This window comes from Gadus macrocephalus, chromosome 13 (assembly GCF_031168955.1).
Source record: "Gadus macrocephalus chromosome 13, ASM3116895v1".
NCBI classification, from domain to species: domain Eukaryota; kingdom Metazoa; phylum Chordata; class Actinopteri; order Gadiformes; family Gadidae; genus Gadus; species Gadus macrocephalus.
The window spans coordinates 20,430,105-20,449,064 of NC_082394.1; the positions used below are offsets into that span (position 1 = coordinate 20,430,105).

General features: G+C 49.4%; 1 long non-coding RNA gene across 1 annotated transcript in view; it reads left to right on the plus strand.

Annotated features, from left to right (window-relative positions):
* Window positions 1-7,264: 7,264 nt before the first annotated feature.
* The window catches only part of LOC132470079 (uncharacterized), a 222,202-nt gene continuing 210,506 nt past the window's right edge, over window positions 7,265-18,960 (plus strand). Inside the window, exon 1 of the long non-coding RNA XR_009528587.1 lies at window positions 7,265-7,845. This is a non-coding gene — a long non-coding RNA (uncharacterized LOC132470079). The remainder of the gene's footprint in view (window positions 7,846-18,960) is intronic.

An 18,960-nucleotide genomic window follows, 5' to 3' on the forward strand; every position in this document is an offset into this window, starting at 1 on the left:
GATTACAGCCATAGTTCGACTCTGCTCCTCAATTGGACAACTGCAATTGTCCGAGTGAGAAATTCGATTCATGTCATTTCTCCGATGCTAGCCCACAAGTCTGACGTCCCTTATAGGGGGTAACCACATTGACCGTAAAATAAATGCCTTTAAGTATCCACGCTGATGTGCAAATAAGCAGCATAACCAGTAAACTACATGACTTGCGTTTACTTTCAGTAACAGTATTACACCACAAGACTACCTCGCACAAGGTTACTAACCAAAGGTTTACTCCCAACTCTCCGCTAGCAAACTGACCAAAATGCTAAAAGGAATAGCAGCAGAGCAGTGGTGTTGTTTAATTAGTGGCCGGATTCACCACTGTGCTTCATGAGAACGAAATGCACCCTCTCTCGTCGCCTGTGTCTCACTAAATACTGTAGCGACCCTGGGACAATTAAATAGTTTGTGTGTTATGTGTTGCATTGTATTTCATTGTCCGTTATGCCAGTTGTTCTATGTGCATGTATTGTAATGTTCTTATTGTCAATCAGGGTGGGGGCCTGCACGCGAGTGAGACCGTGTTGCCGGGGGTAACCGGGGGTTTGTTTTGTGTGTCGGTTTTCTGCGGTTGTTTACATTGTTACGGGTTTTTCAGTGACCTGGTTTTGGTTGATTAAAAACTACGATCAATTACTAATGACTCGACATGATTATGTCACCGGCCAGGTCGTTACGTTGGTGTCAGAACAAGTGAAACTATTTTATTTTTATTTATTTTTACTCGGTCCTGCTGTGCTCGGCGAGTAGGCTGAAGTTGCGATCGCCGTTAGCTCTGTTTTTGTTGTGGCTTGTTCTCTGCAACAATAATGCTTCCTGCGGACTGTCGGGTGAAGATAGAGATGGACGACTACGGCGAGGGGGCATGTGGAGAAGCCTCGGAGTCTCTGGTGAGGGGTAGAACCAAACGGGAAACGGCCGCCGTGGAAAAAGATGATTTTTCACGCATAGTTCGCAGCGCCGACTGCCCGTGGCCACCACAAGACGGCGACAGACACGGCGGCGCCTTTCTTACATCAAGCCCGGTGTCCATCAAGACGCCTAGATACACCGGTAAGGCTGACTGGGAAGCTTTCCACGCGCAATTTGAACTTTTAGCCGATGCTGCCGGATGGTCAGTGAAGGTCAAAGCGCTGCAGCTTGCGATGTGTCTGGCGGACGACGCATTGTCTTGTTTGTTGCTGCTTAGCCCAGAGGACAGGGGGGACTATGTTGCCCTAGTGGGGGCACTAAGTAGGCGTTTTGGACTATGTGTTAAGCCGGGGCTAATGCGCTCAGAACTCTGTAATAGGCGCAGGAAGCCTGGGGAGACGCTGCGGGCACTGGCCAACGATATCGAGAGCCTGTCTCGGCGAGCATACGCCCACATGCCGCCAGCCGTGCAGAGCGAACTCACTCGGGATCAGTTTCTCCAGGCCCTTTCCCCTACAGAACTACGCATTCAGACCCAGCTAGCCCACCCGCAGACTTTGCAAGAGGCCTTGGAGATGGCCATAGAGAGGGAGCTGGTGTGGGCTGGAGCAATCGACGGTCATCCTGCTCCTCAGCCGATGGTGAGATCGGCGAGGGAGAGGAGTGAGGACTCACAGAAGCCAGCCTGGGTGGACGAGCTCACTGAACTCGTCCGCGCTGTCTCTATGCAGGCGGACCGCCGCCCCCCGTCTCGTCGAGAGCAGAGGGTCTGCTGGGGCTGCGGGCAGCCTGGCCACCTTGTCAGAGAGTGCCCTACAACTGTGAGAGCCCAGGGAAACGGGTCAGGGTCCGCGTAATTGGGGAGACGCGAGGCCCTGCCCCCTTACCCCCGCCGTCGTCGTCTGGAGGAGCCCATCATCACAGCCGGGGGGGCGGAGCTCCACCCCCCCCAGAAGCAGACGACAACATCCCGGAGCCTGTTGTCGTGGTGGGGCGGACCTGGGCGGGGGACTTTTGTCATGTTCCTGTCACTGTTGAGGGGGTGGCCTGTTTGGCTTTAGTCGATACGGGGTCTACTGTGACCCTGGTGAGGCCAGACATTTTGCCGACCTGGACGGTACTCCAACCTACAACCGTGCAGCTCCGCACAGTCACGGGGGAGAGGGCTCCCATGAAAGGGAAGGGGTTGTTGTCCATCTGCGTAGGGGGAAAGACTGTCCTCCACCCAGTGTGGGTAGCAGCTGTGCAGGACCCCTGTATCCTAGGGTTGGACTTCCTGCGGTGCACTGGCTGCCAGCTGGACCTTGAGAGGGGGGCGATTGGCTTCCAAGGAGGGCCCACAGTCTATATGGCCCCGCCAAACACCTCCTACATCCGCCCCCCACCGACAACAGCTCAGATGGAACAGTCACACGTCACCGGCCCCCTTCACCCCCTTGCAAAGACCTTCCAACCACCCTGTCTTCCCGATCCCTGTCCATTGTCTCAGTCCTCCTCCTGCAACCCTTCCCCCTCCCTCCCACCCCCTTGTGTCAATGTTTCGGCTCCTACAGACTACTCCCTTGCCACCCCAGCACCCCACCCCATGAGCCTGGGCCCCTTCCCCTGCCCTGCCCAGCTTCCTCAGACAGGTGAGGAGACTGTGCTGTCGACTGTGCGGGCAATTTGGCAGGGGCACTGTGATGGACTAGACCCTCAACAGCAGGAGCAGCTGTGGCTACTACTGGCAGAGTTTAAGGACAGCTTTGCCTTGAACGAGAGCGATGTGGATCAGACGCACCTGGTGCAGCATGAGATCGACACTGGGGATGCCAGGCCCATCAGAATGCGCCCGCGTCGCCTGCCCTTGGCCCGCCAGGAGGCTGCGGACCAGGCGCTGTGGGAGATGCAGCAGGCAGGCCTCATAGAGCCCTCAGATAGTCCCTGGGCAGCAGCCGTGGTGATGGTGCCTAAGAAGGGGGGTAAGTGGAGATTCTGTGTCGACTACAGGCCACTTAACGCAGTGACAAAGAAGGACTCCTACCCCATCCCACGCATTGATGAGGCCTAAGATGTCGTAGCTGGGTCGTCCTGGTTCTCCTCACTCGATCTCCGCTCTGGCTACTTCCAGTGCCCTCTCGCCCCTGACGCCAGACCCAAGACTGCATTCTGCACTAGCAGAGGACTGTGGCAGTTTCGGGTCCTCCCTTTCGGCCTCTGCAATGCACCTGCGACCTTCGAGAGGCTGATGGACAGAGTGCTCGCCGGCATCCCCCGGCAGCAGTGTATCGTCTACCTGGATGATATACTGGCACACGGGGGCTCCTTCGAGACAGCACTTGCCTCGCTGCGTCAGGTTCTGGAGAGAGTAGCTGCGGCGGGCTTGAAGCTCCATCCTGATAAGTGCCATTTCCTGAGGAGAGAGGTAACTTTCCTTGGGCACAGGGTGGGGGAAGAAGGCATTAGCACCATGGAGGACAAAGTGCAAGCTGTCCAGGACTGGCCCACCCCCACTGACACCAGACAGCTGAAAAGCTTCCTCGGACTGGCGTCTTACTACAGACGCTTTGTGAGGGGCTTCTCCTGTGTGGCCGCTCCCCTGTTCCGCCTGCTACAGAAGGACAGGGAGTTTGTGTGGGCAGAGGATTGCCAGTCTGCTTTCGAGACACTCAAGGGAGCTCTCACCAAAGCCCCGGTGCTCTCCCCTCCTGACCCTGCCCTGCCCTTCATCCTGGACACGGACGCTAGTAACGTTGGCAATGGCGCCGTGCTGGCACAGGAGGGGCCGGAAGGGGAGCGGGTGGTGGCGTATTACAGCAGGACATTTAACAAAGCTGAACGCCGCTACTGCGTCACTCGCCGCGAGCTGCTGGCCATCGTTAGAGCTGTACGCCACTTCAAATATTACCTCTGTGGCCGTCACTTCACTGTAAGGACCGACCACTCCGCGCTCCAGTGGCTCATGTCTTTCAAGGAGCCAGAAGGGCAGGTCGCACGGTGGATCGAGGAGCTGCAGTCCTACAGCTTCAGTGTGGTGCACAGGGCAGGGGTACGCCATGCTAATGCAGACGCCCTCTCCCGACGCCCCTGCAGTCAGGATGGCTGCCGCAACTGTGAAAGGAGGGAGAGCCGTGAGAAGGAGCTGTGCAGCCAGGAGGAGGGATGTTCTGCGGTGGAGGTGGCGTCCCCAGTCTGCTGTGAGCTCCGGGAGGTCGACACCGCAGGATGGAGACGGCAGCAGGAGGAGGACGCAGACCTTCGACCAGTGCTCCAGTGGTTGGACCAACAGCGGCGGCCCCCATGGAAAGAAGTGTCCGTTCTCTCCCTGGTCACCAAGGGACTGTGGGCTAAGTTCGAGGCCCTGCGACTGTGGGATGGCGTGCTTCAGCGGGCCTGGAAGGAACCCGCCACCGGAGAGGTGAGGTGGCAGGTGGTGGTGCCTCACTCTCTGCGTGGGGAAGTGCTTCAAGCGGTCCATGGTGCCGTGGGCTCAGGTCACTTTGGGGTGACAAAGACCCTGCGTCGCCTCCGCCTTGGCTTCTACTGGGGGCAGCACAAGAGGGACGTCGAGGACTTCTGTCGCCGCTGTGATGGCTGCACAGCCCGCAAAGGCCCCACGGAAAGGTCCCATGCCCAGCTACAGCAGTTCCCTGTGGGGTTCCCTATGGAGAGGGTTGGGGTGGATGTGGTGGGCCCGCTACCCTGCACAGAGAGGGGGAACAAGTATGTCCTCACGGCCATGGACTATTTTACCAAGTGGCCGGAGGCGTACGCTCTGCCTGACCAGGGGGCGGAGACCATAGCGGACGCTTTGGTCGGGGGGATGATTAGCCGTTTTGGGGCAGCGGAGTCCATCCACAGTGACCAGGGGAGAAATTTTGAATCCCGTGTCTTTGCGGCTTTATGTAGCAGGCTGGACATGCAGAAGACCCGTACTACCCCCCTGCACCCACAGAGTGACGGCTTGGTGGAGCGATTTCATCGCTGTATGGAGCAGCAGCTGGCCATTGTCTCGGCTGAGCATCAGCGGGATTGGGACAATCATCTGCCTCTGGTGCTCATGGCATACAGGTCAGCTGTCCAGGAGTCGACGTCCTGCACACCTGCTCTGCTGATGTTGGGCAGGGAGCTTCGCACCCCAGCTGACCTGGCGTTTGGCCGGCCGCCCGATTCTCCCCCTGTTCCTCCCGGCCCAGAGTATGCCAGGAGACTCCAGGACCGCCTTGAGACGGCTCACTCCTTCGCCAGGGGACAGCTGCTGAGCGCAGGGGTGAGGCAGAAAAGGAACTATGATGTGCGTTCTCGTGGCAGGCACTTTGAGGCTGGGGAGCTGGTCTGGACCTACAGCCCGCAAAGAAAGAAGGGAAGATGCCCAAAGCTCGATAGCGAGTGGATCGGGCCATGCAGGGTCCTTGAGAGGATGGGGGAGGTGGTGTACAGGGTCCAGCTACCACCTCGGGGAAGGAGGGTGGCTCTCCACAGAGACCGGTTGGCCCCTTATCGAGGCACCGCCACCCCTCAACCTGCTCCAGCGAGCCCTGCAGCTCCCCGCACCGGTGCGAATGGGCCCCGGACACGCACACCTCAGTGTTCTGGCCCTGGGTCCTCACCTAACCCTATCCTTGTCTCCCCTCCCTGTCGATCACCACAGTCAGCAACTTGGCCCCCAGCCCCGCCCCTCCCTTTCCCCCTGCCCGCCCCCGGGCCTGACACTCGTGGGCCCCTCTTGCCCCCAGGCGCTTCTCCCCAGCCCCCCGTGGCCCCAACGCGGCCTCGTAGGGAGAGGAGAGCGCCGGGTCGCTTCCGGGACTTTGTTTGTTCCCTCGAGGACGAGGAACTTTGAAGGGGGGAGGCAATGTAGCGACCCTGGGACAATTAAATAGTTTGTGTGTTATGTGTTGCATTGTATTTCATTGTCCGTTATGCCAGTTGTTCTATGTGCATGTATTGTAATGTTCTTATTGTCAATCAGGGTGGGGGCCTGCACGCGAGTGAGACCGTGTTGCCGGGGTAACCGGGGGTTTGTTTTGTGTGTCGGTTTTCTGCGGTTGTTTACATTGTTACGGGTTTTTCAGTGACCTGGTTTTGGTTGATTAAAAACTACGATCAATTACTAATGACTCGACATGATTATGTCACCGGCGAGGTCGTTACAATACGTTAACGGAGACGATGGTGGCAATAAAACACCCACCCCCACACACATCTTAACAGAACTGCGCAGCACAGTTGCAAACACATAAGCCTAAATGTATCCGTGTTAATGTGCAAATAAGCAGCTTAACCAGTACACAGTATGACATACGTAAACTTAAGACTACTTTCAGTAACAATATTACACCAGGAGAGCCCCGCGTGGAAGTTACTTGCACATGTCATTAATTTAGAAAAATGCTAAATGAAATAGCAGCAGAGTGCTGCTGCTACTGATCAGTTAATAGCAAAACGATCACTATAATTTTTAATGCCACATTACCTTTAGCACACCAGTGGTTTGAACATATGGTTAACACATTTCGCAAAATCCGTTAAATGCATCGAACATGTTAAGCTAACCTAAAGTTAGCATGACTTAACTAGGGGGCCTGCCCGTAATTCCGACACCTCATTGCTCCGACGTCTCAATGGTCCGAAATATTTCCCATTGGAAAGGCGCATTAGGCCGACGGTTATGTAGGCCTATTCGGCATATTGAACCGTCGGCCTATAATGTGCCTCTTGTTTGACTTATCGGACAAACGGCCCTTCGGAACAATGGGTTCCGTTTTCGTAAAATTGAACCGTCGGCATTAGTGGCATGTCGATCTAATGGGAAATATTTCGGACCATTGAGACGTCGGAACAATGAGTCGTCGGAAATACGGCATGGCACCTTAACAAGCTGGTCCGGTCCAGTTCGTTAACTAAAGTTAACCCTTAAGACGTACATTTTTTGACCCATACAGGCAGAACATTTGTTATCTGACAAATAAAATTGGTAAAACATGACTTTGTCTACATTAAACGTACCGTTTTTCAGAGTGACCTTGACCGCGTGGATGATGAGATTGACGAGGAGAAAAAATGTCAGCTTCAGCTACAGAAATCTGGCTGGAAAAGACGTTGACGTTCAACAAATAAACGTCTACGTCATGACGTTAGACAGGGAAACCTAATTTAAGCGCTTTCATTTGCATAAGAAAAGCAGGTCAATGTAATAAAGTACAATTTCAATTTGATATAATACACAAAAGTACAGTGCCGTCGCTAAAGCAGAAATCTGAATCAGACTTCAAAACAGTGCTTTACTTCAACTTTTAAAAAATATACTTTTTAGAGTGCAATACAACAATGAACATATATCTTGTTATCATACAATCATATGGTCAAACAACACACAAACAAAAGTATCCATAGAAATCCTAAGCTAATACCCTTCGGTTATGTGCTACAAGGTCATACAATTTTCAACATGTGCAAAAGTAAAGTAAAAATTGGTCATAATACAATTTTTTTTAAATTCTAAATGATTGATAGGCTAGCATGGATTTGGGTGGTTCAGGTGATCTTCGTGTATTGGTGCGCTGTTGCATGTGGGTGGTTTTGGCCGTTGTTATTATCGTAGCCATTGTTTCTTCTGTCGCCGTCGGGCCTGTAATTCATGAACCCAAGACTCGTCCCTCCTTGTCAAGGGCTCAGCTCACAGAGAGGTTTCTTTTACATCATGGGAGCCTCAAACAGGTTCTCCGTCGTCGTCGTGTCAGCAACAGGTGGCCTGTAAACAACCGTCTCAAAGAAGATCAACAGTACCATTATCAATGCAGCGATACAGAAATAACGGGTTGCACTCGCAACCAAGCAACACTACACAATAACAAACATAGTCTGGTATGGTTGTTTTAAAATTTGTTATTCAAGTAAATCCGGGATATTGTTTATCTTATATACAGGCGATACTACTAGAATAGTATAGGTGTTGACTATTCTACATATTACAGCTGGATAAGGGTCGGGCCCCTCAGGTGATGTATCGTTCACTTTCATCTGATCATATCTGATCCCCATGCAAGCCTGAATGGCACTTGGCGCTTCTGTAGCGCCCACTGCTGTGGTGATCAGCAGATGCAGTAGCCCTCGTGCGCAGGGAATACAACGGCAGCCGGTGACAATTAACACGGTCTCTGCATTTATTCCCACAACGGGCACTTACTGGATCATGCCTTTCCACCTCCCAAACATATTCTCCATCCATCCTGTGAAAGGGTCATTAATGCCGGAGTTCTCTGCCAATTCGAACCTGAGGGATTGTAATCATGCCAGCGCCCTGGCCACCAACCCAACCGGAGCTGTGTTATTGGGGATAAAAGTACAACATGTTCATGTTGTGCCTTATCATTGCATACATCCCTCCTTGCTCTGTCAATAACATATCCATACCTTATATATTCCTTTAACCTTATTCGTGGAAAACTGTACGAACTGTTGCTGATTATGATATGTTATTTATACAAACAATATTTTTCTAATGGTGGACAACCAAAACAGAACCGATTCAAATCCTGCTGTTATTTGATCTCCTCATGTGACTGTTAGTTCTTGCTCGGCGGTGGTAGTTTGTAGGCTCCGGGTGTGTCTGCATCTGGTTCTGGAACTTTTGTTTCTATTGCAGAAATACAAACTCATGTACAGCAGTTAGTTGTTCAAAAACATATTTCCATTAATTTCACACTACATCCCTCCTTGCGCATGCTTCAGCCATGCGCATTGAATGACAACCAAACCTAACAACGCCATAGTGCAACCAAGTTGCTATAACCAAAAATATGTAAAAGGGAAATAACAATGTTAAAATTTGCATGTTCAATATCACTTCTGTGTTAACCGTATCTCATAATAACAGTTACCTTCATCATACTACCCGATTGTCCTACACTAACTATGTATATTGGATGACCTAATCTTCATTTATTCTACCTATTGCTCGCATTTGATGTTGTCCACACTTTGATTCACTCCTATGTACATCGCATACCACATCAAACGTGCATACGCCTTATTCTCTGCACAACATCCTATTGCGCCACCTTTTGCATACCACATCAAACATGCATATGTCTTAGCAAAGTGAAGTAAAGTAAAACCCAGTTTTATCTTTACTTATTTTTTAGCTATACATGTCCCGGACACGTTCATCTGGGTAAGTTTTTGTCCCATCAGATGGGGTTGCACAGTATTGAAGGCACTTGAGAAGTCTATGAACACCATTCAGAAATGACTTGGATCTCTTGGATTACCCTCCAGAAAGAATTTCTCAACTCTCTCCTTGTATTCCTTCTTTGCTGCTTTTAATTTTTTATTCTGTTACGTATTTTAAGCACATAAGCTTCCCCCACGTAGCCACTAGGAAGCAGGATCGAACACACAAGCTGCATTACCCTTACATAGCCACTAGGAAGCAGGATTGAACACATAAACTGCAATAACTACTCCAGCCACAGATGGCAGCAACTTTAGACTGGTGAGGATGGCGGAGCCATTACGTCACAGCGGCCACGCCCACTTCACATATGCCATGCCCACTTGATAGAAACCAGCGCAGAGTTCAGATTTAGGCCAGAACGAATAGGTAGCCCCGCCGAGAGGACCGGGCCTAAGCCCGGGACTCGAAGTAGTGCACGATATTATTCTCAATACGCGTTAGATACAATTCCCTCCCTTTTGCTTCATAGTTACCATACCAAAATAGGCCAATTTAACAAATAAAGTGAGTTAAAAGCGACCAAGGATTGGACTACTTGCTTGAAAAAAACCAACAATTCCGTTTATTTTTAATGAGACTCATTCATTTCTTCGGAAATTTTATTTCCGGAGAAGAACGCAGTTTCCTTTACATTCAGGGTTGATTTCAGGGCTTTTGTAATCCAAGGCTTGTTGTTAGAAAAAACCTTAACAGTATTTGTAGGGACAACCATTGCTTCACAGAAAGTTAGATAGTTAGTTACCACATCAGTAGCCTCCTCTACGCTGTTTCCCACTCAGTGCACTCAAAGCAGGCCAGCCACACTGAAACATCCATCCTGCCTCTACAACCCTGAACCATCCATCCTGCCTCTATTACCCTGAACCATCCTGCCTCTATAACACTGAACCATCCATCCTGCCTCTATTACCCTGAACCATCCTGCTTCTATAACCCTGAACCATCCTGCGTCTATTACCCTGAACCATCCATCCTGCCTCTATTACCCTGAACCATCCTGCCTCTATAACCCTGAACCATCCTGCGTCTATTACCCTGAACCATCCATCCTGCCTCTATTACCCTGAACCATCCATCCTGCCTCTATTACCCTGAACCATCAGTCCTGCCTCTAAAACCCTTAAGCCATCCATTCTGCCTCTATAACCCTGATGCCAAACCAGGACGCCAGACTAGAGGCAGAAGAGCGTGAAGGAAGTTGCAGAAAACAACCTTAAAACCGACTCAATAGCAAACCCAGCAGGACCAGAACCAGGGAACTGCAACAGCTGGACCACAGGTGGACAGAATGATTCATGAACAGGTGACAACTGGGCTCCATTCAAGATGCTGAATACTCAACAAGATCCTTAATTAGCCGCTCGTGGGGACTGAGGAGACAAAACAGAACGGTTCTTAGGACCTCTTCTGACTATGTCATCAGGCCTTTAGGTTTGGGGTAGTGTGGGCTAAGGGTCGTGGATTCTAAGTAGTTAAGTAATTGAGTGATAATTATATATATTTGTTATCATAACTATGCAGATGACACACACATTTATATAATTATATCACCAGGGGATTATGGTCCATTTCTAGCAGTAAGTAGTAAGTGCATTAAACAGATGAACGACTCGATGTGCCAAAACCGTATTCAATTAAACCAATATAAAAGTAATTGTTATCAGAGCCAAATTACAACCTTAAGCCACCAAATAGCCGGCCGACTTCCACCTAACACCTTAAGGTTTCATCAAGGAATACAGATCTCAAGTCTTAGCAGGGAGCAGCGTCTCTTTGCGAGACTCCTTAAAGAATCAATCAGAGAGCTGCAGTTGATTCAGAGCGCTGCTGCTCCCGTCCTCACTGAGCCGAAAGAAATGCTCAGGCACCTTGCAGAGTAAACCTGTACTAAATGCACCTTTTTTAAATGCACTTCATAGACTGCACAAGGCACTTTATGGGAAGTTGCAATAGCACAAGATCTTTACAGCTTTTTCTGGTTTGAAGGATTTTCTATGTGATTGTCTTTTATATACTGTATGTTCTTGTGTGTGTGTTGCCTTTTTTTTAACCTGATTTACACCAAGACAAATTCCAATCAACTATGTTGACATCGCAAAAAAGTATTGAACTTGAACTCGAACTTGAACTTGAAAGTGGATCATATCAACTCTGTTCTTAGATCCTTATTTCTGGCTTCCTGGCTGTCAACATATAAAAACATACATACTTATTGTCTGTAAAGCACTGAATGGATAAATCTGTTTAGTGGGATACAGCGGTTGTCCAAGTGGGATATGAGACCACAGGGTACCTGGATAGATCTAGGGGGGGAATAGTACCTCGGGGGCTGTGGAGTCCCGGGGCCCTCATGCAGCAAGGCTGCCTCCTAAAACAGGTTTCCCAGCGGCTCCAGAAAGGCCAACTCTGATCCGTGATGGTTTGGTTGTGTGTCAATTGGAACCTGATTTTGATGTCATTGTTTGTTGCTTGTTGTGGAGCAGAACATTAAATGTATACATTATTGGAACCGTCTATCTCATGCTCCCTAGAGGAGCACCCAGCTGGCCTGCCGAGCCGGCTTGGGCCCCCCCGCCTCAAGGGGCTCTGGGGTCTTATAGTGGGATCAGGGGGATCTTAGTCCTCTTCAAACCTGTTTAAAGCAGATATTCCTTTCACAACTAGGAGCATTTTTGGAATATCCGATTGTGTGTGCGACTGCACGGTTATAGCCCTGCACTGGTAGAAGCATACTGTTTATGGTTAGTTTTGTTCATGTGTGACCTGAATCGGCAATCTCAGAAATGACAGAAGACAATTTCCCTCCCATAGGGCTGACCCATGACCTGTGGTTTAACCTTTTACTACTTTGACCCCCACACATCGTTCCCCATAAAGGAAGCATAGAGCAGAGGCTCATGCATACAAAAATATAACTATTTTATTCACTCAATCTAGACGTATGCCATGTCAGCGCCTTCAGCACATGCCTCCCTGGCCCTTCTAGAAGCATGGAGCCCTGGGGGCCTCTGTCACTCTCTCCTGTATGGCGAACAGATACCCTGGCTTGTAGAGTGCCTCATCTGACTCCAGCCTCACCATCAACCAGACTAGCCTAGCGGCGCTTCTCTGTGGATTTGTTTATCAATGGCATGAGATGAGAGTGAGATCAGTGTCCAGTCATTGGTAGTTCCAAGCCCTCACGGTACTCTGCGGTCAACAGGCGGTCAGGGAGAGCTGTCACCATCTGGTCCAACTCAGGACTATGAATTGATTGGACCCCAGCTGGTCTGATGTCCTGACTACAGAGCCGACTCCTCCTGACCCTTTGGCTAATAGGTGCCTGTGGTTCAACCAGGGTTTCTAAAAGGCCCCTGAGCAGTGGAGTCAGACCCCGGCTCAGGGGCCCATGAGGGGTCCCATTGGAGGGATGTCAGTCAGTAGGTAGGGTCTTACAAAGAGTCCTCCAAACCTCTCCAAGAATAACTAGCACTAAGAAGTAACCTGCACACCCTCATGTGAACACGCAAAAACACACACAGTCAGAGTTTCCTCCATGCACCTCAAAGTCACATGTTTGGATCCTCTCGTCTACTGGGATGCACGCCAACGGCGAGGCCGCTAGCGGGATATCTGCTCCCACCATCCCACCAACTGCCAGTAGCAGTAGTGGTGGGAGGAAACCCTTCCTTGTCCTCTGTTGGTTCTGGAGCCAAGGATGTACACATGAGTTGAACTTTGTCTAACTGGTATCTCTCAACGTCACTCCACCTCCTCCATCCATTGCCATGGATATACTCCAGATAAGAAGACTGCATGTCACAATAATGCATCTTCTCAGTAGAAGCCATAGAACGGAATGGCCCCATTACCTTTATCACCTGATATTGCATGTTATCTGATGACGATTAACTATAGGATGGATTATTTATTATGTGCCAGGGAGAGCTGTCTCATGTATTATGTGTCACAATATTGTTTAATACAACAAGTGGGATTACCCATGGCCTAAATGTGTTGCTTTAGACTTGTATTGCTTAAGAACATTGCTTTAATAGAACATGTATTGCTTCAATAGACATGTATTGCTTTACTAGAACTATATTGCTTTAGTAGAACATTTATTGCTTTAGTAGAACATGTATAGTAAAACATTTATTGCTTTAGAACAGGGCTATTCAACCTCCTTAACAAGTGGGCCGAAAAGGAAAACCACTGAGGGTTCATGGGCCACACAGAGTAAAACTACGTGAATGAATCGCTACAAATAAATCGTACTTAAAGTAGTGTTAACTTAATATATATAATACTACTGCATGGAATCAACTTGTCAGACGCATTCCTTCCTTCACTTTTAATCGTATCATTATAAAATATTTTGTTCTCACATATTTTGAACACGTATTTCGAATTCAACAATGTTGTTTGAATCATCACAAAACAGAACTACTGTACATATGAGACATTTTGAGCCAGTGAGTCAGTGAGAAAGATTGCACTGCCTTGTTTGCCTAGTTTGGCTCATCCTGAGACACTCATGCAGCTTCTCATAGGTCATGGAGCAATGTGCCCTTGTTCTGATGGCATTCATATGAGAAAAGCTAGACTCGCACGTATCGGTTGAGCCAAACATTGTCAGAATAAGTGATGCCAGTTCCTGATTGTGGGGTACTGATACCTGCTAGTATCACCGGCTACACACAGAAACCTGATTTGCATGCAACTATGTTTCTCCTTTATTTTATTTATTTTTTGCATGCAACCTCTTGCGGGCCAGAAAAAAAGTAAGAGGGGCCGCATTTGGCCCACGGGCCGCTAGTTGAATAGGCCTGCTTTAGAACATGTATTGCTTTAGTACAACATGTATTGCTTTAGTATAACATGTATTGCTTTAGAAAATGTATGCTTTAGTAGAACATCTAGAACATGTACTGCTTTAGTATACTAACCCAACATGTATTACTTTAGAACATGTGTTGCTTTAGAACATGTATTTCTTTAGTTAGACATGTATTGCTTTAGAACATGTATTTTATTTAGTACAACATGTATTGCTTTAGTATAACATGTATAGCTTTAGGAGGAAGACATTTGTTCACACTTTGCTGCAGTGGTATGTTGCATTAGACCCTCCCTTAAAGGAATATAGTATATGTGTAATTTAATCTCAGCATCATCTCTAAACAACCACATGGCATATTGGTAAATAACAAGTGCCTCTGAAACACTTTGATAATTACATGAAAATGGCCAGTAGTGATATATTGTACTCTATTGAATTGGGATCAATCAAATAAGAAATTACCACTAGGTGTTGTTCAGGGTAGTCTCTTTGACCTTATATAAGGTCATATAAGCCTTATATGACCTTAGAAAGATATAAATTGTACAGCCTTGAAGGCCATTTTGAAGGGAGCACATCTGCTCTTAGCTGCCAAATGGATGTGCAACATTGGATCAGCTAGCAGTGTTGGCTTCTGTATGTGGCGTGAGAAGATACCAACCGATTTAGAGAATTGACATCTTGTGCTATTGTTTATATATTGTAGCGGGCCTGTGGGTGTGGGGTTTCCACGCCACCAAGTTAAATAGACAAAATGACACAACACAGAGAGCAGTTCCAATGCCGATTGGTTTATTCACCTTGTAAACAAAACTAGGGTGGGAAAAGGGTCATCCACCTCCTTTATCCTCCCATGTCTCTTTACTCGACCTCTTAAGCCCAAGCACCCCTGCTTAACGATCCCCAGGCTTGCCTCGTTAAAGGGAGGAAGTCCATGTAAGGCTTTGGGGTGGAGCCAGCAGGTTGCCAGACCTACCACTCCCCTCACTCCTCCCTGGCGTCGGTCACACACCCTCCACCTCAGCTTCGACCTAGAGGGAGGGGCGGTCCAGCTCCCTAGAGCATCCCTCCTGGTCAGGGCCTCTGCAATCCCCTGGGCTGCCTCATCTCCCACTGCGTCGTCTCCCACTGCGTCGTCTCCCACTGCGTCGTCTCCCCCTTCGTCGGCTCCGTCTCCCACTGCGTCGTCTCCCCCTGCGTCGGCTCCGTCTCCCCCTGCGTCGGCTCCGTCTCCCCCTGCGTCGTCTCCCCCTGCGTCGTCTCCCCCTGCGTCGGCTCCCACTGCGTCGGCTCCGTCTGCCACTGCGTCATCTCCCACTGCGTCCTCTCCGCCTCCCACTGCGTCATCTCCGTCCCCCACTGCGGCCTCGTCTCTGGCGGCGGCGGCTTCCCATGCGGCGGCGGCGGCGTCCCTTTCGGCGGCGGCGGCCCTTTCTGCGGTGGCGTCCCTTTCGGCGGCGGCGTCCCTTTCTGCGGCGGCGTCCCTTTCGGCGGCGGCGGCGGCGTCTCTTGCGCCGGCGGCGGCGTCTCTTGCAGTGGCGGCGGCCCTTTCGGCGGCGGCGGTGTCTCTTGCAGCGGCGTCGTCTCTTGCAAATTAGAACATTTTTGCATGAGCTTGCAAATTAGAACATTTGTACATGCAGCCATGTTCCCTCTCTATCCTCATGTGAATTTGAATGGCATGTCCCATTTGCAATCCATGGAGCTAGTTCCTCATGTCGCCTGGCCATCGATTAGCTGCCAGAGCAGTTAGAGTCATGGCCCTTGCTGACTAGTCGCATTCTATCACTACTCATGTGAGATAATCTATATATATTTATATATACGGTAAGAGAGAGAGTAATAAAGGGTTAAAAGCTTGATATCAGTAATTCAAACTACTATTGGTGGAACGTTTTGTTTATCTGTTGCAATGTCAACATTGATTACAACATTCATTGTGACAGCAACAAGCAATGAGTACATATTTAGAGCAGAAGCCAATGTCGGCACCATATATCTGGGGGCAATACGGATGAGACAGCTCCAGATCAAACCTCAAAGTCCCCATAACCAACGTTGTAGGCCTGGCACAGTTACAAGGAAACCACACCCTTCTCACAGCAGACGTCACTGGTCACTGATAAGCCTGGACCTGAATGCCTCAGCAATCTTTACCAATGCTGCGGGAGCCTTTGACCTAGAGCAGCGACAAAGAGCCAACCAATGAAAACCTGTCTCTCAAGACCTGGCCGTCTGAAAAGGTCTGAGCTCATAGGCATTGGTTGGCTCTGTAGATCAGAAAGCCAGATGCTATGATAGGTGAATTCAGAAACTGAACAGGAAATAGCTCCCTCCGAAGCATATTCGCTAACTCAAATGTGGAGAGCTCTGTTTCAGGCCTCCGCCATGAGAAGAGAACACCTGAGAACAGCTGGGAACAGCTGGGAACACATGAGAACACCTGGGAACACCTGAGAACACCTGAGCCCAACTGATAACACCTGGGAACACCTGGGAACACCTGGGAACACCTGGGAACACCTGAGAACACCTGGGAACACCTGAGAACACCTGGGAACACCTGAGAACATCTGGGAACACCTGAGAACACCTGGGACCACCTGAGAACACCTGGGAACACCTGGGAACACCTGAGAACACCTGGGAACACCTGAGAACACCTGGGAACACCTGGGAAAACCTGGGTACTGCTGGGAACAGCAGGGAAAACCTGGAAAAAGGTTACCCACAGCCAGCAGCCATGATCGTGTCACTTGAGCAGAAACATAATCCAGCAGCCATGGCAAGTCACAGAGAGGAATTCTGAGGTAAACAGTGATGATGATGACACGCACCCCCCACTAGCACCTAACTAGCTCCCTGGAGGAGGGGCCTGCTGTCTTCACTGAGGGAGAAGAATGAGGGTAACCCAGTGATCTCGTGCTGCTGAAGAGGAATTGTCTTTGGCTGTCCTGTTGGCCAGAACTCATAACCCGTGGCAGGGGCAGGAGTACCACACAAACTATATCTAGATCATTGAATTAATGTCGACATATTGCAAACTATCATACAAAATGATACGTGAATAATAAATAAATACACGCAAAACAGCAGAGCAGCATTGACTGATGAACACAGGGGAGATGATAAAGTAATAATACTAAGAAGAACGAAGAGACACATCTAATGGACAATACCAAAGACAGGAGGGATGAGACTTCTGCACACAATGGATGTAGAAAATGTCACCCCCTCCCCGCAATGCATTTGTCCGTATATAACCCTCTCCAACCCACTCAAACATGTTACACCATAAAGGTATTTCTAATTCTCTTTCACATTTGACCACATCAGTGGCTAATGCTGAATGGATGAATTGCTGATGTTCGAAGGGTTAACCCCCTATGAGAATGGGTTACCCATTACAGAATGGGTTAGCCCATCACAGAATGGGTTAACCCATCACAGAACGGGTTAGCCCATCAGAGAATGGGTAAGCCCATCAGAGAATGGGTAAGCACAACACAAGATGGGTTAGCCCCCGCACAGAATGGGTAACCCATTACAGAACGGGTTAGCCCATCACAGAATGGGTTTATCTATGAGTTAACATTATTTCTAAGTGGGTTCGAGCAGGTGCATTTGGCTAAAGTCAACTATGTTGATCCTAATGGAAGGCTACTCTGAGAGATCCCCTCTCTCTACACTAATCTTCAGGCTCTCCAACACGTAGAGCGGCATGGTGTAGCACACTACCCACACTGCTAAGTGCATGGATGTTGGTGTTTAGGTGTGTCTGTATTAGTGTGTGTGATAGTGTCTTTGTATGTGTGTTTTACCACTTATGTGTGTGTGCATTTGTGTGTGTGCATCTTTCATATGTCAGAGAAGATTGAATGAATGACACTGTATCTGAATGTGTTGCATGTTTTTCTACACATATGCAACGTAATGCAACCACAGTGAGCTGTGAACGAGCTTTGAACAGCTGGAGTGTCACTGAGCATCTTCATCCATCGGGGCCACAAAGGAGGAAGGAGAGAGTAGGTGAGGTGCAGAGGGGCCAAACCAAGCCTGGACTGTGAATGTCTAACAAGTGAACTGGTAAATAGGGGACAATGTCAGAATGTCTTGTGGAGCAGAGACGTCTTGATTAACCCCACACTCATTCATAATTGAATGGTTGCAGTATTTAATAATACATGTATAGAGATTAATGTTTCACGATGACAGAGCTGGAGAGGACCCGACAATATGCACAGGCAAAAACAAAACCCAGTAAGATGGAAAATGGAAGATGAAAGAAAAGACAACGCAAATGTGGAAGTGGTGTTTCACAGGATTCGTTAATTTGAATACATGAATGCTTAAAAGGTGTGGCACACGTTGAGAACCTGAACAATAGGACCGAACAATACATTGCAAGGCATTGCACCAACCCTACCCCAGCCCTTCCCCAGCCCAACCACAGCCCTACCCCAGTTTTACCCTGCCTTACCCTACCCTACCCCAGTTTCACCCTGCCTTACCCTACCCTACCCCAGTTTCACCCTGCCTTACCCTACCCTACCCCAGTTTCACCCTGCCTTACCCTACCCAAGCCCAACCCTTACCCAGCCCTCAACTAACCTACCCTATCCTACCCTACCCCAGCCCTATCCTACCCTATCCCAGTCCTACCATACCCTACCCTATCCTACCCTACCCTATCCCAGTCCTACCCTACCCTATCCCAGTCCTACCCTACCCAGGACCTATGCTACCCCAGACCTACCCTACCCTACCCAAGCCTTAACCTACCCCAGACCTACCCCAACTCATCCCTACCCCAGCCCTACCCTACCCCAGCCCTACCCTACCCCAGCCCTACCCTACCCTACCCCAGCCCTACCCTACCCCAGCCCTACCCTACCCCAGCCCTACCCTACCCCAGCCCTACCCTACCCCAGCCCTACCCTACCCTACCCAAACTCATCCCTACCCT